The 26,894-nt window shown below is 44.9% G+C and overlaps 2 pseudogenes across 1 annotated transcript in view; one reads left to right on the top strand and one right to left on the bottom strand.

Moving 5' to 3' along the window:
• The window catches only part of LOC147014983 (uncharacterized), a 66,123-nt pseudogene that overhangs the window by 8,770 nt on the left and 30,459 nt on the right, over positions 1 to 26,894 (top strand). The gene's annotated exons all lie outside the window — the stretch shown is intronic.
• LOC147014984 (signal recognition particle RNA) lies at positions 4,921 to 5,061 on the bottom strand (annotated as a pseudogene).

Below are 26,894 nucleotides of genomic sequence, written 5' to 3'. Positions count from 1 at the left end.
CAGCCAATCACTATTTGGTCTTCCCTTGGGTCACCAGCGTGGATCAGTTAACTCCACAAACTGGCCAAAACGCGATATTCAGCCAATCACTATTTGGTCTTCCCTTGGGTCACCAGCGTGGATCGGTTAACTCCACAAACTGGTCAAAACGAGATATTCAGCCAATCACTATTTGGTCTTCCCTTGGGTCGCCAGCCTGGAAGTTGCGTCCGAATAATCGCTTTGGCTATTCACATTGTCCAAGTCCAAATAGCTGTGGTTGTGTGATGATTCAGTGTGACTCGCTTCGAACCCGCACAACGCTAACTCACTCAGTTGTGAGATGTCAAGAGCAGCGAGCTGTTCGGGCTCCGGTTTCCCTGAAATGTGAACATTTATCTGGGAAACGCACACACAGTCTCTCGGAAGGCAGATGTTTTGTAGAGGATGTGCTTGTTTACTCCGAGGTGCGGGGCCTCAAGTTAACATCAATGGTGGTGACTGTCCGCTTTGCCGCATTTCAAAGGAATCTCTTACGGTATAAACTGGACACGTACAGCATCCATTTACATTTTGTATTTCTCTTTGGCATCCTCCAACCGCTCCTTCTGCGTGAACGTAATAAATAGACGCCATTGTGGTCAAATGTTTAATTCAAGGCCTACTGTTTCTGTTATGCCATTGTTTCCTGTTGTTTAGCATTCCCAGCTTCGTGTTCTCAGGTTCTCGAGTCTAGACAGACGAGACAGATGGAATTGTTACCACAGACAAGTTCCTATCTCTGGTGAGTCCATGTCACAGACTCACAGCGCATTTGTACAACGTTCGGGCCTATGTTTTGCTCGTTCAGGGCCATAATTCGCCATTTTGTTTGACAGCAGGTGCCACACTTCCTCATTGAATACCCCATGTCGGCCTACTTCAAACCCTTTTGGGGAGCGCTGCCGAGCCACCTCACATTACCCTATCTTTTGGAATCCTTGTGTTCTGTTGGAAGATTTTAATCCATCTTTCCTCTGAAGGAAATTATTTCACGGATTTTCATCCTGAGTTGCGTGTTCTGTTTGTGAGTGGGACTAAAGGCCTTCCACGTGTTTTATTATTCCCGCGCTTTCGAATAAAAGTGGGAATATTGTGATTGTCTCCGCCGTCTGTCCGTACGTCCGTCTGTCTTACCCTGTAACTCCTCCTACACCATTTGAGATAGCAACTTGAAACTTTGGGACATAGTAGATATATGTATGGGGAAGTGCACAACACTGTCGGATTTTTGATATGACCCCAAGGGGCCGGGCCAGAGGGGGTGGGGTCATGGGGGCTGATTTTTTATAAAGTGTATTTTCCATTGTACATGGTAAATTCTTTTATAAAGAACTTACTTATGTGGCCCTCATGAGTGACAAACAGTCACAAGTTTTACTGTATTTATCTAATTGATTATGAATAATTATAATTAATATTATACACAGTTCATTCCGATTATTAAATTGATGCACAGTTCTGTATTGCTGGACAGTGCTAAATTAATGTTTCATGAAATGTTGACATGCTTGCAATGACTTCTGATTTAGTAAACATATTAAGTCTTTGGTCATAAAGCTCATCAAATAGAAAAAAATAGTCAATCCATTTTGCAAGATAAAATTTCACCGAGCATTAACGGGACAAAGCAGTGCACGCAGGAATATGCGATGGTGTGCCATCGACAATGTAGTTCTAGTGTTATTATTTAATATTTATACACACACACACACACACACACACACACACACACACACACACACACACACACACACACACACACACACACACACACACACACACACACATAGCTACATGTGTGTTTTAACTGGTTCAGTTCGAGTTTTGCACTAACGTTCTGGTTTTCATCGACATGCAACAGGAAACGAGTGAGGAGAGATGGGATTGTCACAAACAGGTGTGTGGAGAGAAGGGATTGTTACATACACGTGTGTGGAGAGAGGGGATTGTCACATACACGTGTGTGGGGAGAGGGGATTGTCACATACACGTGTGTGGAGAGAGGGGATTGTCACATACACGAGTGTGGAGAGAGGGGATTGTCACATACACGTGTGTGGAGAGAGGGGATTGTCACATACACGTGTGTGGAGAGAGGGGATTGTCACATACACGAGTGTGGAGAGAGGGGATTGTCACATACACGTGTGTGGAGAGAGGGGATTGTCACATACACTTGTGTGGGGAGAGGGGATTGTCACATACACAAGTGTGGGGAGAGGGGATTGTCACATACACGAGTGTGGGGAGAGGGGATTGTCACATACACGTGTGTGGAGAGAGGGGATTGTCACATACACGTGTGTGGAGAGAGGGGATTGTCACATACACGAGTGTGGAGAGAGGGGATTGTCACATACACGTGTGTGGAGAGAGGGGATTGTCACATACACGAGTGTGGGGAGAGGGGATTGTCACAAACACGTGTGTGGGGAGAAGGGATTGTCACATACACGAGTGTGGGGAGAGGGGATTGTCACATACACGTGTGTGGAGAGAGGGGATTGTCACATACACGAGTGTGGGGAGAGGGGATTGTCACATACACGTGTGTGGGGAGAGGGGATTGTCACATACACGTGTGTGGAGAGAGGGGATTGTCACATACACGAGTGTGGGGAGAGGGGATTGTCACATACACGTGTGTGGGGAGAGGGGATTGTCACATACACGTGTGTGGAGAGAGGGGATTGTCACAAACACGTGTGTGGAGAGAGGGGATTGTCACAAACACGTGTGTGGAGAGAGGGGATTGTCACATACACGAGTGTGGGGAGAGGGGATTGTCACATACACGTGTGTGGGGAGAGGGGATTGTCACATACACGTGTGTGGGGAGAGGGGATTGTCACATACACGTGTGTGGAGAGAGGGGATTGTCACATACACGAGTGTGGAGAGAGGGGATTGTCACATACACGTGTGTGGAGAGAGGGGATTGTCACATACACGTGTGTGGAGAGAGGGGATTGTCACATACACTTGTGTGGGGAGAGGGGATTGTAACATACACGTGTGTGGGGAGAGGGGATTGTCACAAACACGTGTGTGGGGAGAAGGGATTGTCACATACACTTGTGTGGGGAGAGGGGATTGTCACATACACTTGTGTGGGGAGAGGGGATTGTCACATACACGTGTGTGGGGAGAGGGGATTGTCACATACACGTGTGTGGGGAGAGGGGATTGTCACAAACACGTGTGTGGAGAGAAGGGATTGTTACATACACGTGTGGAGAGAGGGGATTGTTACATACACGTGTGTGGAGAGAGGGGATTGTCACAAACACGTGTGTGGAGAGAAGGGATTGTTACATACACGTGTGTGGAGAGAGGGGATTGTCACATACACTTGTGTGGGGAGAGGGGATTGTCACATACACGAGTGTGGGGAGAGGGGATTGTCACATACACGTGTGTGGAGAGAGGGGATTGTCACAAACACGAGTGTGGTGAAAGCACCATCACATACCGTACGGCTGGCTGCACGTGCGCCCTCACGGCCCCCTTCGGTCACGCCAGGGGTAAGCACAGTTTGTTGGAATCCAAGATGTTTGCTCCAAACCCCCCAAAGTAATCTTTCATGGCTTACCTTTGCCTCGAAGGGCTGGAAGCCAAATGTGCGAGGCCAAGATCAACAACTGAGGGCAAAATGATGGGGCCCTTGGCAGCAACCCAAGGTCTATGTGAGGACATGATGTGGCTGAGTCGTTTCACCGACATCAGATGGGAAGTTCACCTTTGAATAGAGAAAGCAAAGTCCACTTGAGTGGAAGAAGAGCAAATTGAGCTTCCATCGTGGGGAATGTAACGCATGTTCAAGCATGAAGCAATAGGCCAAACTGTTAAACTTTTCAAAGAGCGCAATAACTTGCTGCACTCGGTTCGATTGTTCGGTGTTGAGTTTTATTCGCAGCAGGTTCTATTGAGCCGGCTATCCATGCTGCAGTGTGGGGGTGAACGTTTCAGTGGTCTGACCAAGATCCCCTCCTGGGTCATTAGAAGACTTTCAAAATGATGTATGAATGCTAATGAGGCCGTTTGCACATGAGGTGTGTGTGTGTGTGTGTGTGTGTGTGTGTGTGTGTGTGTGTGTGTGTGTGTGTGTGTGTGTGTGTGTGTGTGTGTGTGTGTGTGTGTGTGTGTGTGTGTGTGTGTGTGTGTGTGTGTGTGTTTACCGTCACTCATTTCTACTTGACGGGTACTTTTAACCTACCGTTACTTACACGAGAGCTGTCATTCAAATCATCTTTCAAATACTATTTTCATCATTTAGAAGACAGCTCGGCAATTTGAAAATGGTTAATCATAAATGTTCCCCAGTACAAATCGGGCTCAGGAAATAAGAGAAACAAGTAGCGGAACATTTAAAGTACAACGTCCCCATGCCAAATAAATAAATAAATCCTTGAACGCATGACATTTTAGGGGGCCTTTGTCCCTTCGGCAATGTCGCCGTGCAGCACGTGGAGACGGAATTGGGAGGGAGCGGTGTGCAATAATTGATTGATTCAGTGATTAATTGCATAATTAAAATAAATATTAGTCGTAAAATAATTGATTTCTCAATCAAGTTGCCTCATAGCATACCTAAACCACCACTGTTTCATCTGAATCTGTAACTCTTTGAAAATTAAGTAATTCATTGAAAAATGAATAATCAATCGATCAATTGATTCATCAATAAATCAAAAATCCCCTCAATAGCCAAATCACTTGCTCACTGCAATGTCCAAATATCAGCTTCCGAGCTCAAAATGTTGTTGTTCATCTTTCGGCTGCTCCCATTAGGGGTCGCCACAGCGGATCATCCATTATGATCCGCATACTGATTTGGCACAGGTTTTACGCCGGATGCCCTTCCTGACGCAACCCTGGTCGCCTCTTACGACACAGGGATAAGGATTGGGTTTCGCTATGATTCCGGGCTGCCCTACACCCTCTCATTGCGCGGCCCAGTGCAGAGCTCCCGTCTTCAAGCGATCCTCCAACCCAAGCCTCCGAGTAGCCGGATTACAGGCGCACGCCACTACGCCCGGTAGCTTCCGAGCTCAAAATATGCCTGAGATATTGCCCAGATGAGAAAGAAAATAAATAAGGAATTAATAAATCGATAATAATTAAGTAATTAATCAATTGACTGATCAATCTATAAATCAATTAATTGATTCATCGATAAATCAAAAATACTCTTTGTAGCCAAATCACTTGTTCACTGCCGTGTCCAAATATCAGCTTCCCATCTCAAATGGTGCCTGAGATATTGCCAGGATGAGAAAGAAAATAAATAACTCATTAATAAATCGATTATTAAAAAAAAGAGATGCTTGGTACGACAAAACTTCAATACAGACATAAACAGAGACATTTGAAATACATTGTCTTTGCACAACAAAAAGCTTTGTGGTTTTCTTTTTCGTCTGTTTTATGGTGATGTATTTCAAATGTCTCTGCTTATGTCAAAATCAATAATAATTTAGACATAAACCATGAATTCAAATCATAAATTAATTAATCGATTAATCAAAAAATCTAAAATACTATTGTTGCCAAAGTACATCTTCACTTTTGTCCCCAGATTTCAGCTTCCGAGCTCAAAGGATGGCTGAGATATCGCCTGGACAAACGGAGTAAAAATCGAGTACTTGCTTCCTTCAGCGCCCGATTATGACATCATACATCGCCTGGATATGGAATTGGGAAGGAGCAGTGTACAATATTTAGAACTGCCACTTTATAACTGCAGGCAGTGATGGCTGGGTACCAAGGCGTCCCACGTTGATCGGACACCTCTGATAGCTCTGGCCCATGACATTATTGTACACCGCTCCTTCCCAATTCCATATCCAGGCGATGTATGACGCCATTGCCAGGCACCGAAGGAAGTGAGCACTCAGTTTCCACTCCGTTTGCTTGTTTTCTTGTTTGTTTGTTTGTTTTTCCAAGCGATATCTCACCATTCCCTTTGAGCAAGGAAGCTGAAATTTGGGGACAAAAGTGAAGATGGGCTTTGGCAAAAACAGTATTTTCAATTTTTTTTTCATTAATCAATTGTTTCATTACTTAATTATTATCAATTATTAATAACTTATTTATTTTATTTCTCATCCTGGCAATATGTCAGGCCCCTTTTGAGCTCAGAAGCTGATATTTGGGCATGGCAGTGACTGAGTGCTTTGGTTCTAGGGAGTATTTTTGATTGATTAATTAACTATTATCGATTTATTAATTACTTATTCATTTTATTTCTCATCCTGGCAATATCTCAGGCATATTTTGAGCGAGGAAGCTGATATTTGGATATTACAGTGACCAAATGATTTGACTCCAGAGTGTTTTTTATTTATTTCAAATTATTTGGCTCCAAAGAATATTTTTGATTTATTGTTTAATCAATTACTCAATTAATTGTTTTCATTCTTGCTTTCCGGGCGATATCTCAGCCAACCTTTGAGCTAGGAAGCTGAAATTTGGGTATAGAGGTGAAGATCCGCTTTGGCGAAAAAAAGTATTATTTATTTTTTGATTAATTACGTAATTATTATCGATTTATTAATTAGTGATTTATTTTATTCCTCATCCTGGCAATATCTCAGGCACCTTTTCAGCTAGGAAGCTGATATTTGGACACGACAGTGAACAAGTGATTTGGCGAAAACGGGTATTTTTGATTTATTAATCAATTCATTAATTATTTAATTTTTCGATTAATTACTTAATCTTCAAAAAGTTACAGATCTGGATGAAACGGTGGTGGTTTCGGTATGCTGTCAGCCAATTGATTAAGAAATTATTTTATGATTATTATTTATTTATTTTAATGATGCAATTAATCAATCAATTATTGCACAATGCTTCCTCCCAATTCTGAATCCATGTGCTACAAGGCAGCATCGCTGGGCACTGAAGGCGTCCCAGCGATGTCGCACGCTGGAGGATTGTTTTGTATTTATTTGGCATGGGGGCAGTTCACTTTGAAAGTACCAGTACTTGTCTTATTATTATTATTATTATTATTATTATTATTATTATTATTATTATTATTATTCAATTGAATTTAGAATGGGATTAAAATAAATTCAATTCAAATCAAATGGAACACCAAATAGGTGCAGTCCTGCATTGGAGTCATCAGAAGGAACCAGAACAAGCAAAAAGCAAAGATGCAGTCATCAGGAGGAAACTGAATGGGATTCACATTTCAGTTGCTACTGCTCTACCCTCAAATCCATCTAGGCACAGCCAAGTGAGCCTTATTGAAAAATAAAAGAACCAAAAAAACCCCAAAAAGAACCCATATCAAAATATTAAATCATTCTGACTGCCAGACCATGTGGCCGATCAAGTTGAAATTTAAAACATGTATTCCCAATCACTACTGGATCATAAATGTGAAGTTTCACATCGTTTGATTAAGCAGTTCAAGAGAAAGAATATAATATTTTTCTTCAATCTAATATGGCTGCCAAACCTTGCGACCTATCAATTATTCCTAAACAAACTTGTACACCCATGGCTTGGAGAACATTTGTGTGAAGTTTCCCCTCGATTTGTCCAGCCGTTCTGGAAAATATTTTTATAGGTTTTAGGGTAAATTCAATATGGCTGCCACACCACGTGACCTTTGACGTCATAATTATGATTAAAACATTCCACATGAGTATTCACACCAATGGTGAAAATTTTGTCTCAATCTGACAAGCGGTTGCGGATAAAAACACTAAAGTTCTGTGCGAACAGACAGACAAACAGACAAATAAGCAAAGAAACAAACAGATAGAGAAACGGACCCAAACGCAATACCCTGTAACGAGAAAACCAACGGAGTGAAAACAGAGTACTACTCCCTTCCTTCGTCGCCTGGCGATGACGTCATGCGTCGCCTGGCGATGACGTCATGCATCGCCTAGCTATGGAACTGGGAAGGAGCGGTGTACAATATCCGTGGGTGAGAGGTGTCAGGTTTGTACCATTTCCTGTTAAGACAATACATGATCGATGGCAGTGGTTCAAAAGTCACCGATGTGATTACATCATATATCACGTGACCAGCCATGTCATCGCGAGGATGCTTTTGCTGTGGGACTTCTGTTTACGTGCGATGTACACCATCGTCATCACCATTACAATCATCATCATTATAATCACCATCACCATCATCGTAAAAAAGGAATACTCCTGTTATCATCCCGGTCTTCTCTACAATATCTGGTAATCCTTTCCACACCGTGTGTTAAGGACTGTCAGTCAGGAACCTTTGATTCCACCAATGAATGTCGTTTGGTCTTGAAGGATTGAATCGATTTTGCTTCAACCACACTTTGATGGAGATTGTTCCATTCCATTACAATCCTCTGAATGAAGAACTTGCTTCTGATAACCAGTCTCGACCTGTGTCTGTGCAGCTTGAATGTGTGTCCTCGGGTACTTTGGTGGATGGCCCTTATAAAGAACATCTCTGCTGGTGTTCTTACTTCACCAACGATGATCGTGTAAACTGTGATCATGTCACCTCTTTTACGTCTGTAGTGAAGAGAGTGGAGATTTAGGGCTTGTAGTCATACCACGGTAGCTCCGGAACTATGCTTGTTGCTCTTTTCTGCATCCTCTCGATCTTGTCCTCGTCCATGTTATCTCTCGTATTCAAAAGGATATTGCCATAATCGAGGCGTGGTCTAACCAGGGTTGAGTATACTCTTGGGAGAATCTCTTTTGTCAATTTTTTAAATGTCCTTTTGATAATTCCAAGTATCTGGTTTGTATATCATTGATAAACAACATGAACAGCGAAGCCCCCTGTACACTCCCTTGGGAGACTCCACCTCCAACTGATTTACATTCGGATTTCATCCCATTGATGGCCACTTGTATTATGCTGGATAGGAATGCCTCAATCTTTCTTTGCCTTTGCCTTTCCTTCTGCAACATCATGACAACAAAATGTAAGCGGTAGAGTTCTGTAATATTAACACAACCCAATGTAAGAGGTAGGGTTCTGTAACATTAACACAACCCAATGTATGAGGTAGAGTTCTGTAACATTAACACAACCCAATGTAAGAGGTAGAGTTCTGTAACATTAACACAACCCAATGTAACAGGGAGAGTTCTGTAACATTAACACAACCCAATGTAACAGGTAGAGTTCTGTAACATTAACACAACCCAATGTAAGAGGTAGAGTTCTGTAACATTAACACAACCCAATGTAAGAGGTAGAGTTCTGTAACATCATGACATCCCAATGTAAGAGGTAGAGTTCTGTAACATTAACACAACCCAATGTAAGAGGTAGAGTTCTGTAACATTAACGCAACCCAATGTATGAGGTAGAGTTCTGTAACATTAACGCAACCCAATGTAAGCGGTAGAGTTCTGTAACATTAACACAACCCAATGTATGAGGTAGAGTTCTGTAACATTAACACAACCCAATGTATGAGGTAGAGTTCTGTAACATCATCACAACCCAATGTAAGAGGTAGAGTTCTGTAACATTAACACAACCCAATGTAAGAGGTAGAGTTCTGTAACATTAACACAACCCAATGTAAGAGGTAGAGTTCTGTAACATTAACACAACCCAATGTAAGAGGTAGAGTTCTGTAACATCATCACAACCCAATGTAAGAGGTAGAGTTCTGTAACATCATCACAACCCAATGTAAGAGGTAGAGTTCTGTAACATCATCACAACCCAATATAAGAGGTAGAGTTCTGTAACATCATCACAACCCAATGTAAAAGGTAGAGTTCTGTAACATCATCACAACCCAATGTAAGAGGTAGAGTTCTGTAACATCATCACAACCCAATATAAGAGGTAGAGTTCTGTAACATCATCACAACCCAATGTAAGAGGTAGAGTTCTGTAACATTAACAAATCCCAATGTAAGAGGTATTTTGCAACTTGGTAGTTGTAGGCCATTTGTGTGAAGCAGAGTCTTGAGAGAGTTGGATTGTGAAAACATTCCGAGTTATTCCATGAAATACCTGGAGGCTCCTGAAACAAGTTTCCCTTTATACACACATTCTCACATTCCACTGAATGGTGCACGCAGGAGGAGAACAAGCACTGCCTCGGTGGACCTGATACACAAAGGGTCTGACCAGTATGGCTTCCTGTTTCATGCACGTCTCAATGAGGAGATTCAGTCCTGGGGGTCATGGGTTTGCCAGAATTGACAAAATAATTTAGAATTCAGAAAATAATTAATTAGAATTTAGAAAGAAATTTGAAAATTAGAATTGGCGGAATTGGGTTATTATATTATTAATTTGACAATTGCGAGCCAGGCCTATACACAAATGCTTTTACTGGATCCTGTCCCAGCAGAGTGACCACAGATACCAAGGCGCACAATATTGATGTACTGACACGGTCACACGATTAACCTATGACCTGGAAATAAAGTGGTTGGCCGGCCGTCACCTGTACCCCCAAAAAGTGGCTCGAAATTAACTTTTGTTCCAACGAGAGGGACACCACTTTTTTTTTATTACTGTTTTTATATTTCCAATAAGCCCACCAATCATATATTAAAAATTCTGCACTCAAAATCGTGCAGTTTTTGTGTAAGGTGGGGTCAAAGGTCAAGGGGTCACGATGTTCAATTTTTCAAATGAAACCTGGAAAACAAGCTATATCTTGTTCACTGTTCAGTGTTCATATATAACATTTATTTCTGTACTCAGATATCTCTATATATGTAGGATTTATGAATCACAGTAATGATTGTGACCATAAGGAAGGTGAAGGTGAAGGTCATATGGGTTAAATTAGCTCAAAATCGTTAATTTTTTTTCAAGATTAATCGAGAATTCTCAATAAATCATGATAATAACACATGATGTTACCATGTAACGACCATTTATCTCCACCATGCTTGTGGTGGCATATTTTGATACCAGTAGAGTGACAAAAATATCAAAAAGTGTATATTTAAGAAAGCAACAATTATTACATAACCAGCAAATACAACCCGTTGCTTCACTGACGGGGACAATAAAGGAGGGAAGAAAGAGGGAGGGAGAGAGAAAGAGGAGGCAGGTGTAAGGTGAGGGGGGGGAGGCAGAGGATGAAGAAAGGGGAGCTGGGGGGGGAGGTGGGGAGAGTGACACCTCATCACTGTGGGAAGGAGGGTGAGGGAGGTGTGTGTGTGTGTGTGTGTGTGTGTGTGTGTGTGTGTGTGTGTGTGTGTGTGTGTGTGTGGGTGTGTGTGTGTGTGTGTGTGTGTGTGTGTGAGAGAGAGAGAGACAGAGGTGTAGGAGGGGGCAGAGTGAGAGAGGAGTGGGGGGGGGGGAGACAAGTGAGGTGTGGAGGTGATGTTTGCAAAAGAATGATATGTGACACTAAATGACCAACCACAAAAAAAAAACATGCCAGAAAAGCTGTACACACAAGAACACAACAGAGTCTGTAAACTAATCCGCTGGCACATCGGCAAAAACTTTGCCATTCCAGTTCCATAAAATTTGTTGTGAAAATGAGCCAAAAGCAATCACTGAAAACATTGAAGTACGACCTTATGATCATGTACGACCTTATGATCCCATCAGGCATGAACATTGAAAACAAAGCGTTGCGACCAGATATCATACTTAGGTGCAAAAAAGAGAGAGAAGGCATTGCTAATTGAGTTGGTAATAATAGTGATTTTGGACTCAACAATGTAGAAATCAAGAAAATGCCCAAATACCAAGACCTCAAGCATGAAGTGAAAAGATCCTGGAAGCTGAATAATGCCAAAGTTGTACCAGTGATGATGAAGAACCTCATGGGAATGATGAAGACGAACCTCACAGAGATATTAACCAGAGTTGGTGTCAAAGCCACCCAATGCTCACCTATTTATACATTTATCGTTTTTAAAAGACGAGTCTAATAATTAATATTTTTTTATAAAGCATTGCAGTGAAGTATAATTTTAAAGCAAGATATGTATTTGTATATTGTAATCAGTAACAAGAGCGCAAGTGAGCACAATATACGCCCGAACAAGAAGGTATATACAGAATTGTGCTACTACATGGAAAACAGCATCCTGGTTGCCATGGCAACCACTTTAGATGACGAACGTATGTCACGACGCACCGTCTCCACAGTCTGTACCTATGTATCAAATATGAAACGTGAAAGTTGAAAACGGTGGGAGTTAGAGTGCGGACAGGAACAGACGGACGGACAGACAGACAGACAGACAGACGGACGGCGGACGACTGGTATCACATAATACGCCCCGATATATATATATATATATTTATATATATATATATATATATATATATATATATATATATATATATATATATATATGTGTATATATGTATATATATATGTATATATGTATATATATATATATATATATATATATATATATATATATACATATATATATATATATATATATATATATATATAGTTGTGGTTGAGGAAATTCGCAAACCACCATTCAGGTCCTGTAGGTGAGATATCTCTGTAAGTACATGTGTAGTTAGCCCCAAACCCGTTGTTTAGAGGGAATAAATGTGATTCATTCGGGCTGCGACCCTTTAAGATAGCTGTTTTTCTGTTCTGTCTTTATTTTGAACCAGCCACGTCTCAACCGCCGTCACACGGCAGCCACCAGCCGCAGCGCCGCTTCACGGCGACGGCAGCGCCGACAGGCACGACCTTTGCCGTCGCGGTTCGCTCCCGTGGGCGTCGCGTCACCGCCATTCCAGGCATCACCGTGGCCAGGGACCGCCACTTTAGACCCTCCACCACCTTCGCCTCTCCTGCGGCCATTCCCGCACCGCTTGTGGGCATCGAGCGTCAGGCTGTCCTGGCCTCGTGCGGGACGCGCGCCGAGCCTCGGGTGCAAAAAGCGGCCTTTCCGAGAAGTCGGATCAGGAATGATACACGCCCACTTCCGATCCCTCCAATCATTAAGCGCGGGGCGATTTGGCCCCGCCTCCAGGTGGTCGGAGTAGAATCGATATATGCAAATTCGACGATCAGGGGAGGTTCACGCCCACTTTTCCTCCGTCCAATAGGCGAGCATGGCTCCGCCCCCGAGCCCATCCTGATCCGGAAATGATGGAGCCACGTCGTTTTGAGCCTGATGTGAGCGATTCGTACAAACATGGCGGAAGTGTTGGTGAAGATAAAAACGCCAGTCACATGTTAACTACAGAATGGAAGGGTTTGTTTTTTCCGTTTAATGGTTTATATAGGGATTTTGTGTTAATTGCTGTCGTGCCTTGTCGATGGCCAGCTCCAGTGGAGGGGGGAGTGCTGCTCGCGGGGAGAGGGGGTGTGGGGTGGTGGTGTGTATTGTGGGGTGATGGTGGAGGGGCAGTGATCATCCATGTACATGTGCTGGTAGCTGGCTGGAGATGGTCTTACAAGACGAAAATTATTGGCCATTTCAGTTAAATTGTACCACAATGTAACACGTATACAGTTCGGATATGGTGGTCCACTTCCAGGTATGACGTCACAGATGATCATGAAGAAGAAGATTTTCACTTTCAATCGCAAAATTATTCTTACTTTATAAATCGCAAATCGGAAAAGACACATCACATCTATTTTGTCAGGATAGATTAGCGTCGAGCTGGTCTGAGCATTTGGGTTCCCCTTTAAGGTGGCTGGCTTTGGATGAATCAGGATTTCGGGATTGGCCGGTGAGTCTTTGAAGGTGTGAAAGGGTGACCAGATTGGCTCCACCCATCGGAACACTTCAGGGTGATTTACCGGTTACGAGTAACTCGTTCAGCAACTGCAGTATTTTGCCTGCATTTGGAATAAATCGATAGTAAAATTTGACGAGGCCCAAAAACTCTCGCAGTTTGTGTTGAGATGAAGGTAACAGGAAATCCCGAATGATCTGCACCTTCTCCTCGTGCGGAAGGATGCCTGAGCGATTAATGCAGTGGACGAGGATATTCAACTCTGGAACGCTGAATATGCACTTGATGGGATTGATGACTATGCCAAAGTCCTGCAAGCGGGTGAAGAGGAGACCGAGGTGTTCCTGATGTTTTTCTGAAGTTGTGCTAGTGATTAGAATTTCATCTATATGTACACAAAGCAGAAGTGTGATCCCTGGAGCACCTGGTCAATAAAACGTTGAGAGGTTTTTGTGGCATTGCGTAGGCCAAATGGTATCCGAAGTAAATCGAACGGCCTGAAAGGGGTGGTGACTGCTGCTGTCTTCGGGATGTCATCTGGGTCCACGGGAATCTGATGATATGCACAAACGAGGTTGATCTCGGAGAAGATTATAGCGCCATGGAGTGTAGCAGTAAAATCCTGACTGTGTGGAATGCGGTAACAGTCTGGAACAGTCACATTGTTTAAGGACCGGTAATTCCCACAAAGACGCCAATCACTACGTGTGTTTTTGGGTACCATGTGTAATGGTGAAGGTCAATGGCTGGACGATGCTTTGATGATTCCCCGTTGTAACATATAGTCAAACTCCTGGCAGGCCAAACGTAATTTCTTAGGTGCTAGTCATGAACGTGCGTGGAAACGGGGTCCATGGTCTCGATTATGATGTGTGATCTTGTGTTTGATAGGCTGGATTGTCACTGATTGACGCGTTTTAGATGGGATGTCATAAAGTACTGTTGCATTTTTAAGGAGTGGGGGTGGAGGGCAGATATTACTTTACAACAGTTAGAAATGTACGGGTTAGTATGCTCCATGTTTCAGGTAGTTTAGCCAATTTCGATGTATTAAGTGGGGAAATGTTAGCTTCAGAATTGTCATATTTAAATGTGCATCATATGAAGGGTGATGCATTGTCAATAAATACCCAGGGTTTAAAGTAAAGGAATTCCTCATGAAGCCTTCTGTGAACACCACGGGTGAGGCATCCTGTGGGACCTTGGGGAAGTGAGGAGAGGAGCTTGAAAGGGGGTGTCGTGAAAGGAGAGAGGGAGGGGAGGAGTTTTGATTCCTCCCAAGAAGAGTGTGGAGTTTACTCGCCTGAGGAGGAGTGGCCTCGTGGTTGGCTCACCTTTTCATGTGCCTGCTTTGTCACCTGTTCGTGTTCCTGGTCATCCTGATTTGTCGTCATGCCTCGTGGCCTGCTTGCCTGTTTCGTCGCCTGCTCCCCTGTTTTGTCTTTCCTGCCCGTGTACCTGCTTCGTTGTTTGATTTGTGCCTGCTTTGACGCAATCTGTGTGGATGCCTCCATAGGAGATAAGGCCTCATCCAGTTTATTCTTTCCCTCCCCGTCCATGCTTGAGTCTGGTGTGTGACACCCCAGATTTCTTTATTTATCTTGTAAATAATTATTTATTGTGAATTATGTGTTTCCCCTCTTTTCCCTCTCAACCCGCCGTCATTCCCCGCTGTAGTTCCCTGCCATCATGATCATTCTTACCCTGTTATTGTGGTGGGGAATAAACCCCATTAAGGGTCTTGTGTGCTTCTTGTGATTCCTGCGCATGAAGCAACCATTAATCGATGTAGTCCAAGGGAGTAACAGCCAGTTAGACACATCCGTCCAGTGGTCGGAGTTAACATTTGGTGTCAGAAGTGGGATATTAGAACCCAAGGACTTCTACATTTCAAGTTAATTGGTGTTGGGAGAGAGCAGTATAATGCATTTAAAATTTAAATGATATATGTTTTTTAATTTATTGGTATGCATGGAAAAACTCCATACGCACAAAGTGGCTGATGTGCACGGAACGGCTGTGTGCGGAGGCATTGAGGATGATGGAAGTGAGCCAGGGGTGGGGCCTTGTAGAGACGAGCCTTGGGTAAGAATCTCTCCCACTCCTGAGCGGCCGAGCCAGGAGGCGTCGTGATGTCCAACCAGGTCTTGGTTCAATTATTAATGGAGCTGAGCGAACAAGGAAAACGAATGCAGGGGGAAATTAATAAAATAGGAGAGGAAATGAGAGAACAAGGTGAGTGAGGTTTTCAGGGCACAGGTGGGGGCACAGATAAAAAGTGGAATGGCAGGTTGATTTTTAGGGAGAAAGGAAAATTTCATGGGGACATGTTTGTTGGATAATGGCCTGGAGAGACATTGCTCTGCCCCAGGAAGAGACCATCCATGAGACGAGAAAGATAGAGGGTTTAGAGGGGATAGGTTCGGCGAAGCAAGCTTTGTAGTTTGCAGTATGGCGCTCATAGGTGCGCAGTTGAATCCGGTGAGGGATCTTCTGGGACAGATGATGAGCGACCCGACGCCAGCTCCAAGATACCTGCAGGCAGCCGAACCTGAGCCGGCGAGCCAGGTGTTCGGGTCTGCGATGTGTGGGGTGATGGGTGAGTCTGCTCAGGGTAGGAGCAAGGTCGGAATGCCGGTGTGCAGGTCTGAGCCTCTGCTGGTGGGCAAGGCTACTCCTTTCGGGTTGTGTAAGCTGGTGTCGGTGGTAGTCGTGCCGGTTCCAGGGATGTTCGGGACGCAACCTGTTGAGTGTTGAGGCCCGGAGTTGTCAACCCACCGCACCCAGGGTGTGAGTTAGTGACCATGGGGCAGTGGATAAGAAAGAGGTTTAGTAGTTGGGCTTTGAGAAACAGGCCACTGTGAGTCGGTGTCAGTGTGAGCCCCAATTGGAGTGGAAATGTTTTTGTTCTGCGAATGTTGAGGTAGAAGCTGTGAGTCATGAGGAGCTGGCAGTCATGACAATGAAGTAATGTTGGGAGAGCTGGAGGCTCGTGGGCAGCAGCATCTGCAGGGAAGGACAGAAAGGCTCAATAACAGAAGTATATGCAGCCGCATATGAAAACGCGGGGCCGTGGATTTTACATTTAAATTAACAATCGAGCAGCCTTGGAGGGAGTTGCAGGATTCAAACCAGGGGTGGGGGGGGGGTAGGGTTAATGTGGTCAGTCTCGTGGGAAATTACCCCTTGGGATATTGCGTTGAGCCAGGCAGCTGGGGAGCCACTCTGGCAGGATTTGGATGTGGGGTCCGAACACAGTTGGTGTGGTACAACCCGGGTCTCACAAGGAGTCTGTTGGAGTGTGGCATCCCCGATCCATCGGGGCACCTTCTGAGTGAGTCTCTCGGGCCAGTAATATAACTGATTTATAAATTCACACAAAAATCCCGTATAAACTGTAAGTTAAACGGAAAAAAACAAACCCTACCAATCTGTAGTTAACATGTGACCGGCATTTTCATCTTCACGAACACTTCCGCCATGTTCGTACGATTCGCTCACATCAGGCTTGAAACGACGCGGCTCCATAATTCCCCCGAAAGCGTTTCCATCACTAATTTTCTCTCCCATGGTTTCTTCAACATCCCACTGATCAGTTTCAGCATTGTGAGAACCTTCAGTGTTCTTAATGAAGGTGGAATCGGTATCGGAATCCGAGCTCGACATGCACTGTTTCTCCATGTAAACCGCCATTTGGGTCAAGGTGGGTTCAAGGTGTGACGTCACTGGTGAAAATCAAAAATCAACACTCGAGGGATGTTTTTGACACTTTGTGATTGGCCCAAAAAAAAATTCAAATTTTTTTTTACCTTCAAATCCGACCGTGATTATTCTTAACATGCCTGTTGTTGGCTTAATGGTTAAGGTGGTGGGTTTGGGATCCCATGATCCTGAGTTCAAATCCCACTCCCCTGCTGAATTAATACCAGGTGGTGTTGACTCTGCCTGCCATCCTTCAGAGGTCAGCAAAATGAGTGCCGGCATCCTGGTATCCTGTGTCGGAGTGGCGACCCGTCCAGGATTGTGCCCAATAGCCAAGGAGACTGGCCCAATAGCCAAGGCAGCACCAACGCTCTGCACAGAGTATGGTCCCAATGGATGGATTCTCAATGGTTTTTAGAAAAAAAACAACTTTGTTTGGGTTCCCCTTGAACCAAGGCAAAGGTACGTGATTCTATCAGCAGTGATTCAAACCTGGAGTCATCTTTGAGGTTGCCCATTACCTCTTTCCAACTTGATTTGTGAGAGTTCATTGGCAATATTCAGTCAAAAATCCCATTCATCTGGTAAGTCAAGCAAAGCATCACTTTATTTGTTTTTGTTACTATCACGACATTGTAGACTCGCCTAAGGCTGAGGGTATGATCAATTTAGTGAAATAAAGTATATTCCCTCCACAGGGTGGATCTATCATGTGCAAATAAAGTATATTCCCTTGTATCATTCTTGTTTGAACAAAATACTAACCGAGGTTATGCTGCTTCACCAAAGGTTAAAAGTCAAGTTATCTGGGAAAAGTTGAACAGCGGTCAATCCGATCCACGATCAAAAAGGTTTGACACTGGGGAAAGAATGGCGTGTGAGATATTTTGATTGCTCTTTGTGTTTTTCCAGTGAATGGTCGGTATGCTATAGGTCACCTGTGTCCGTATACTTCATTGTATGACCTCTAACGAACCTTGTCTGAGATATACAAAGGGAAACTTCATTGCAGTCATCATCTCTGGGGGGGGGGGGATTGCTATTATGGAGCGAGTGCTGGAGCTTTGTGAGTATGCAAGATGCAATGTGACCTAATCTTTCAAGTGTTTCATATATTTATAGTTTGTAAATACTTGGTTGTAAAGTTATCCAGCATAAACGTGCCGGTTATCAAGAAATTCCATTCTAAAGGTTGCGGTGTTGTTCACGATGATGCAATATTTGGCAAAAGGCAAACTTGGATTGGTGTGTTGAGCACCCACATCTGAAGCCATGGCTCGTGGATGCTGGAAATCCAGGTCAAAATCTCACATACGGTCAATTGTCTACTCATGTCCTTGAAGCTCATTCCTGTCCCAATCTACTGGAAGGTTCCTGATGAAACCTTGTGGTTTTGCTGAAGCTGGTTGTTTATGGTGGATTGTTGATACCAAACTTCCTGAGGGGAGAAGAGACTGCTGATCATTGTCTATAAAACTCTTTTGTGGTAGACCTGAGTCAGAGAGAACCTTTTTTCCTTCACCTGACATTGTACAATATTTCTGTGAAAAGAGGGAAGTTCAAGAAGTTTTACAAAAGTGATACTCTTGATAGTTCGAGGCATGCGAAGGTTATGTTTTTAATTTTTCAAAATTTTAGTACCATATATATGCAATACCTTCTCCTCTGTCCATATTCCGTGGACAGAGCTGCTGAGGCAATTTCATGGCAGGGATTATGCTGGGTGGTTTGCTGTTGCCTTCCCAGCTGTAGACATGGCAGGAATTTGAAATTTCGCCAGGGTGTGACAATAACTCACCAATTATTCATCAGAAGACATCAGGGAACGTTAATATCAAACCGTAGCACCCATTGATGGCAGACAAGGCTGGAACTTGACATCCATTGGACGGCTGATGCACTTTGTGACACACCAGCCTGCTGCCGAAGCACCAAACTTCCAGTTTATAATCAGGCCGAGAGTCAAACCCAGACCAGACAGCTCAGAGACAAGAACACTACCTCTGCAGTTTATAAGTTCGCCTGGAGGCAAAGCCAAGAGGACAATATCTTTCAGCATTCCGACTCCCTTGCTTTAATTAAACATATATATATATATATATATATATATATATATATATATATATATATATATATATATATATATATATATATATATATATATATATATATATATATATATATATATATATATATATATATATATATATATATATATATATATATGTATATATATATATATATATATATATATATATATATATATATATACATATATATATATATATATATATATATATATATATATATATATATATATGTATATATATATATATATATATATATATATATATATATATATATATACATATATATATATATATATATATGTATGTATATATATATATATATATATATATATATATATATATGTATATGCATATATGTATATATATATATATATATATATATATATATGTATATATATATATATATATATATATATATATATATATATATATATATATATATATATATATATATATATATATATATATATGTATATATATATATATATATATGTATATATATATATATATATATATATATATATATATATATATATATATATATATATATATATATATATATATATGTATATATATATATATATATATATATGTATATATATATATATATATATATATATATATATATGTATGTATATATATATATGTATATATATATATATATGTATATATATATATATATATGTATATATATATATATATATATATATATATATGTATATATATATATATATATATATATATATATATATATATATGTATATATATATATGTATATATATATATATGTATATATATATATATATATATATATATATATATATATATATATATATATATATGTATATATATATATATATATATATGTATATATATATATATATATATATATATATATATATATATATATATATATATATATATGTATGTGTATATATATATGTGTATGTGTATGTATATATATATATATATATATATATATATATATATGTATGTGTATATATATATGTGTATGTGTATGTGTATGTATATATATATATATATATATATATATATATATATATATATATATATATATATATATATGTATATATATGTGTGTATATATATATATATTGTTGCGGATTTTCGCGCCCGCCGGCGTGCGGACGGCCACGTAACTCGAATCGCGGCACGTCGCCCACCGGACGGACAATCCAGTCGTGACCCTCTCGGACTAACGCCGGGAACCAGTCACGGGTGGACCTTTCGGTCTCACCGCGATCGAGCCAATCAGCCCCCACGTGGGATAGGGTTGCTCGCCAAATTCGACCTACCTAAGTACCCACGCGGAGGGTAGACCGGGCGATCGCACCTCGCCGCAGGTCGACTTCGGACACGGGCCACTTAAGCGACCCGTTCCGTACTATCAGAATAACCGAGCGGTGTTATCGTCGACCTCGACGGTTCGATTAATTATCGGGCGTATTCAGCCCACTACCAACCCTTTACGTGAAGCAAGATGAGGATTCAATGGAGGAAAAGACGAAGCGAAGCGGGAGAACAGTTCAACAATAAAGCACATTTATTCGCGGCACACGGAAGCACACAAATACAATTCCACCAAATGCACACAAAAAAAAGAAAACACAATTCCATTTACACAAAAAGCAAATATAAAAGTGAGAACACAGTGCAGAGCTAATACCGACTACCGAGCACACGGCAACACTTATACAATTCTACTTCACAGACGGCGCCGACAACACATACCCAAAACCAAGGAAAAGAAATCCCTCAAGAATGAGGCGGGCCTGAGGCCGAGACCGGGTCGCGCCTACCCGTCTGGTGATGAGACGCGGAGCGGCGATGGCCCCTCTCTCCGCGGGCCTCGCGGACAGTGTCAGGCAGGGGGTGGGAAAAGGGGCCCCCTTTGTCGCACTATCTCAGCGCGGGGGGAAACAGGAGGGGGTTGCTGATGCTCGGGGTATAGAGGATCTTTATTATCCCTGGTGTGCGTCTCCACCTCGGCCAGGTCGCGCTGCCGGCCTCCCTCGGGCGTGCAGCTCCTGGCACCGACGCGAGCACCCCCTCGTCCGACTCTCTTCAGCTTCTCCAGCCACTGCAGGCTTCGGGCTCCAGACTTCCACACTCGTCCCCTCCGTTCCGACTCCTTCTCGTTCTCGTTCTCTCTTTTCTGACTGACGAACACCGTCCTTTTATCCCCCCGTAGCTTCGCCTTTGACCCCCTCCCTTTGACCTTTCACCTCGCTCCCCATTGGCCCGAGAAAAAGTGGGCGTGAAGGCTTTTTGATCCACAAATTTGCATCTATCGATCGTTCTGGAGGCGGGGCCAAATCGCCCCTCGCTCACCGATTGGACGGCAAAAAGTGGGCGTGTGTCGTTTTTGATCCGTTTTTGAAGCACAAAATCCGTGATTTTGTACACGCGGTTCGACGCGCGCTCTGCACGAATCCAACACCGGTACCCACAGCGGGGCAAGAACGGTGGCGATGCTACGGTTGCGAGGTGTGACGTGAAGGTCGTGGCGGTTGTGGTGAAGCGGTGGTTGTGGTCGGTGGTTGATGTTGTGGTTGTGATCATGGCGGTTGGTCCAAAATAAAGATAGTAAAAGAAAAACGGCTATCCTGAAGAGTCGCAGCACGTATAAATGACATGTATTCCCACTAGACAACGGGTTTGGGCCTAACTACACATGCACTTACCGAGATACCTCACCTAAGGGACCTGAATGGTGGTTTGCGAATTTGGTAACCACAACACTACCCCCTTTCCTTTTTACAGACTCGTCCCGAGTCGTCAAATTTTCGTGTGCCATCATGTGTAGTTTTCCCCTAGTACATTTTACCTACGGATCCCTGAGTGCGACATTCATGGTATTCGTGTCCCCAAAATAAATAACCTGAGGGCTGCGTAACTATCTAAACAAACTCACTCACACGGACGACTTAAATAAAATTGCCGGCGCTAAGACAAACATGTCGGGGGCGCACTCATATGTACAGTACATCTTAACCTTAACTTACAAATTTTACACTAAACCATGGCCCAGGATCATTGAACTCTGCAAAAAGAAAGCAGTTAGCAGGGAGCCAGGCTGCCCGCATGCAGTCTCTGGCTCAAACAATGCAGGTGACAGGGAACGTGGCTGGCTGCTCACACGCAGTCCAAGGCCTTCCCTTTTGAACTGAACTCAGTGAACCACAACAGTGCTTGGGCTGCACAACGCAGTCTCCGTGCCAGCTCAAGTGGCACACGCAATGAGCACAACGAATGGATGCATGAACGCAAACACGGTGCACGGGCCGCCACTGCAGGCCCGTGTTGTAGCTGCCAACAGGGCAGTTCTTGCAGCTTGCAAACTGTTGCCTTGCGGATCCTGGCGCACATGGAAATGAACAGGGGGGGGGGCAAAGCAAAAATTGAACGGGGCTGGTGAACGTGGGCAGTGGGCATGGCATGGCAAAGGTGATCAGGCAAACACAGCCCGCAGAAGAAGGCCGCTGCAGGCAAACACAGCCGGCAGATGAACTGGCCGGCACAGGCCTTGAAGTACCACAGCTGCAGATGATCCGGCCGGCACAGGCCTTGCAGCAACACAACAGCTGCCGATCAAGTGGGCCGGCACAGGCCTTGAAGTAACACAGCCAGCAGATGAAGCTGGCCAGCCTTTGCCGTTCAGTGGAGGTTGGTGGAGGGAGTGCGGTGGTGCTGGCCACTTGGAAGGCGGGCTCGGACCTACCTACCTGTCTCCCTCCCAACCTATCGCCTTTGCCTGTCACTGTACATACCCACTCCCTTAATTTGTGAAAAACCAATTTAGCCCCCTTAATTTTTATTTTTTATTTTTTTTATTTTTACTTCCCCACTATAAATCGTCCCCTAACCCCCTTTATCGTCCTTGTTCGGCTAACCTATTCTGTCACCTAGCCTACTCCCAACCCCTACGTTCCCTTCCCGGAGGGGAATAAGGGAGAGCTAACGTCCTGTGTCGAGGCCCAACGAAGCCTCAGAATGGCCTCCCCAGAGTTCGGCGATCTATAACCAAAGTGGGTCCAGCGGCCCACAACGACAGCGAGGGGATGGATGGTGCGGAGGGGTACATCTCCTAATCTACCCTAACCATTTAACTGTTAAACTACCCCGGGGCTTTCAACAAGCGCCTCTCGCTTAAACTATTGGTTCTAACAACCCAGATTCCCGTCGCCTGTGTTGGTGTCCTCACAATTTCGGGCCTCGCCCCCCAATTTTCTGTCCGTGCCCTCACACGGTCTCCTGGCTGGGACACGTGGCTCTCTCTGGCAGGCACGACCCTCTGCCGAATCTCCCGCTATGGCACCCCCGGGCACTACACTGCCTCCGAGCCTACCAGCTCCCTAACACCGGGGAGTGCCCCCCATGGCACCTCCCCTGAAACGCACACGTGGCAGGCCGGCCTCCCGGGCCCCTTTCCGAGGGTCACCCGTGCCCACAACACTGCCCACGCGGCTAATGGCGCCCCGGGCCCCCGCACCAAGCAGGCGCACCCGTGCCCACTACTCTATCCCGGCCCCCCATGGACCCATGGCCTACCGCGGCCGACTAGCCTGGTGCCCGGGGTACCCGCTCAGCGATACTCACCTTTCGCAGCCACGCTCCCAAGCCCGTCAACAGGGCTCCTGCACCCCTCCAAATGGGTCTCGAGCCTACTTTCCCACCAACAACAAAACGACCTCCATTTTTCAATTTGACTAACCCAGCTAACTCACTCTACACTGACCCCGGGGTCCCTTGGGCGGGAGTCACTCCTCCCCCCCATCACTCATCGCACCATGCATTCCCCATTCGCTCCACTCACACAGACCCGCTGGCCTCACTCACTCAACAAGTACTCACCTCACAACTCACCAACTCTTCAACACACACACCACTGAACTCTGCCATTCTTCTAACTACATCCCCTAACTAACTCGTGCTCCCACGTCGTCCCTTAAACTAGTAGCACGTTCCTTTTAACACTACGTAGCTAAGCTACGTCCCCTCTACACATCCACAAGTCTGTCACGGTCTCCAAAATAAATCATTTTATTTCCCAACCTAAATCTGGCTACAATCCCTCTAACTAATCCATTCCACGGACTCCATGAGGACTGACCCCTGCCCCATGGAGTCGGTCTAGCTAAGCTAACCCTTCCCCCTAACTAGTTTTCATCCTGTGCCCAGGTAAGGGGGTCTTCCACCCCTTGCCCAGGAATCCTGTACACCCGAAAGTGAGGCTTGCCTTTTTTTTTTTTTCTTTTTTTTTCATGCGCATTACCAGCGCGGCGACTCGCGCACTTTGCAACTGCCCGTGACGTCATGCAGCTGCACGTGTTCCTCGTCCCTCCTTGGACGGTACCATCCGGCAGAGATACCCCTCCTGCCGGATTCCAACCCCACGTGCAGCCATGGCGTCACCGTGCGCATAAAAAAAAACACAAGCTCCACGTCTCGAGGGGTTCCCCACGCGAACACATGTGCTTTGCCCGTTGAAGCTTCACACACACGATCGCGTGGAGAACCCGTCCGGTCCAAATCCGTTATCCTGCCTAAACTTTGTCCGTCCGCGGGATCGGCAAATCCACCGCTGGCGTTTCCGGACCGGGACTTCACTCTCGCAAGCGAGCACGTGGCGGTCTCGTGCGTTGCACAGCACGAACCGCGTGCTCACTGCTGGGTGAACCCGGCACGGTCCCCGAAACAACTACAGCCGCTACCCGGCTTTCTTTTCTCCCATGTCGCCGTCGTCGTCGCCATTCAACCCACGCACACCTGCGTGTTACGACGCACACAGTCCACTCCATCACATTCACACCGGGAGACGCGGCTGCGTGCTCCCGCATGCCGACCGACATCTCCCTCACATACCGCTCTCTCACACACACGGTCTCCCTTGCACTCGGCCGTTCACTCACGCACGGTGCCTCACCACTCACACAAACCATACTACTTACACACGCGGGGGCACTCACCCGCGGTGCCTCACTCGCACTCCGTGCCTCACTCACACACGGCGTGCTGGGAAGCACGTACTCCGGCACCATCGCCACCTCACCACTCACACACGGGGTCGCTTCCACACACGGGGACGCACTCACACCTTGCACCACACACACAGGGACAACCACACTGGGGATTTGTGTCCCCACAAGGGTCTCCGGGGCCTCTACACCCCCCAAGCTCTCCGTGCACCCGTCCACAGCACCCGTCCCCTCAACCTCGCAAAGCACGACCGAACTCACCTGGTCGTGACTCGCCTCAAGGGGGCATACTCCCTCCCCTTGTTCCTGGAGGAGGTCATCCAGCTGCTCGCACCGGGTCCCCACACGCTCCGCGAGCTCACCCCCATTGTCCTCTACTACCTCCGTGTGTGTGTGTGCGTCACTTACCCCGTCCTCACCGTGTTTATTGGTCTCTGCTTCTTTCTGGCGTCTTTCCCTTATCTTTATGTAGGTCAACCTTGCTTTCTCTTTAAGTCGCTCCCGTCCTTCCCTGTTTTTCACTCCTTGCTCTTTCACGATCTCCGCGTACCTCATCCTTGCTTTCCGTATTAATTGTTCTTTTCTCTCCCTCCCAATTACTTTCACCTCGTCTCTTGTCTCCCGAATTATTTTCTTACCCGCCTCCACCGCGGGCCTGTCAGCCGTTGCACCCCCTTCCAGCTCGTTTGTTCCGACACGTGGAGTCGCCATTTTAAGTTCCCTGCTCACGGCCTTCATGCCCGCCTGCAGGCATCGGCCCATGTTCTGCGTCTCACCCCGTAGCTTTCTTGTTTCTTCCTTCATGTTTGTTTCCATTTTAGTTTTCATACGTTTTATTTCGTTTGTGAATGTATCCATCGTCGTTTTTACTTCGTCCATTTGCTTGTTCATGTTCGCAATCATCTTCGCTGTCGTTTCCGCATACATTTTTGCCAGCATGGTGTATAGCTGGGTCATGTCGGGTGCGCTTGGGTGAGCCGTTTCGGCAGGGGTCGGGGAAGGGTTTTGGTGGAGAGGGGGGGGGAGGTGTCATACACCGCGGCCGCTGCCGCACCCACCTCAGGTTCTGGGTTCAGTTGGGGGAGTCCGTGTTCCTGCACAATCAACATTTCCTGCACGGGGATTCCATCCTGGACCATGGACTCTACATTATTACACATATACATTTCTAATACCCCCAGCTCCCGCTCGCCTTGAGACGCCATCTTGCTTCTCGTGAAGGGTTAATTTGCTCGCTCGTAATTTGGAGGGAATCGGGGGTCGCTTCTCTCACCCCTGGACCGATTCCCGTGAATTTAGCCGGAGACAGGAGAGCCCGTTTTCCTGTTCTCCGTTACCAGTGCCGTGAGGAGGGCGATGAATTTGTATCGCACGACCTGACACCAGTGTTGCGGATTTCGCGCCCGC

Source organism: Eptatretus burgeri, chromosome 12, assembly GCF_056783735.1.
Source record: "Eptatretus burgeri isolate ZD-2024b chromosome 12, Ebu_testis_v1, whole genome shotgun sequence".
Classification (NCBI taxonomy): Eukaryota; Metazoa; Chordata; class Myxini; order Myxiniformes; family Myxinidae; genus Eptatretus; species Eptatretus burgeri.
The sequence above is the reverse complement of the archived record's forward strand: the minus strand, read 5'-3'. Positions and strand labels throughout refer to the sequence as shown.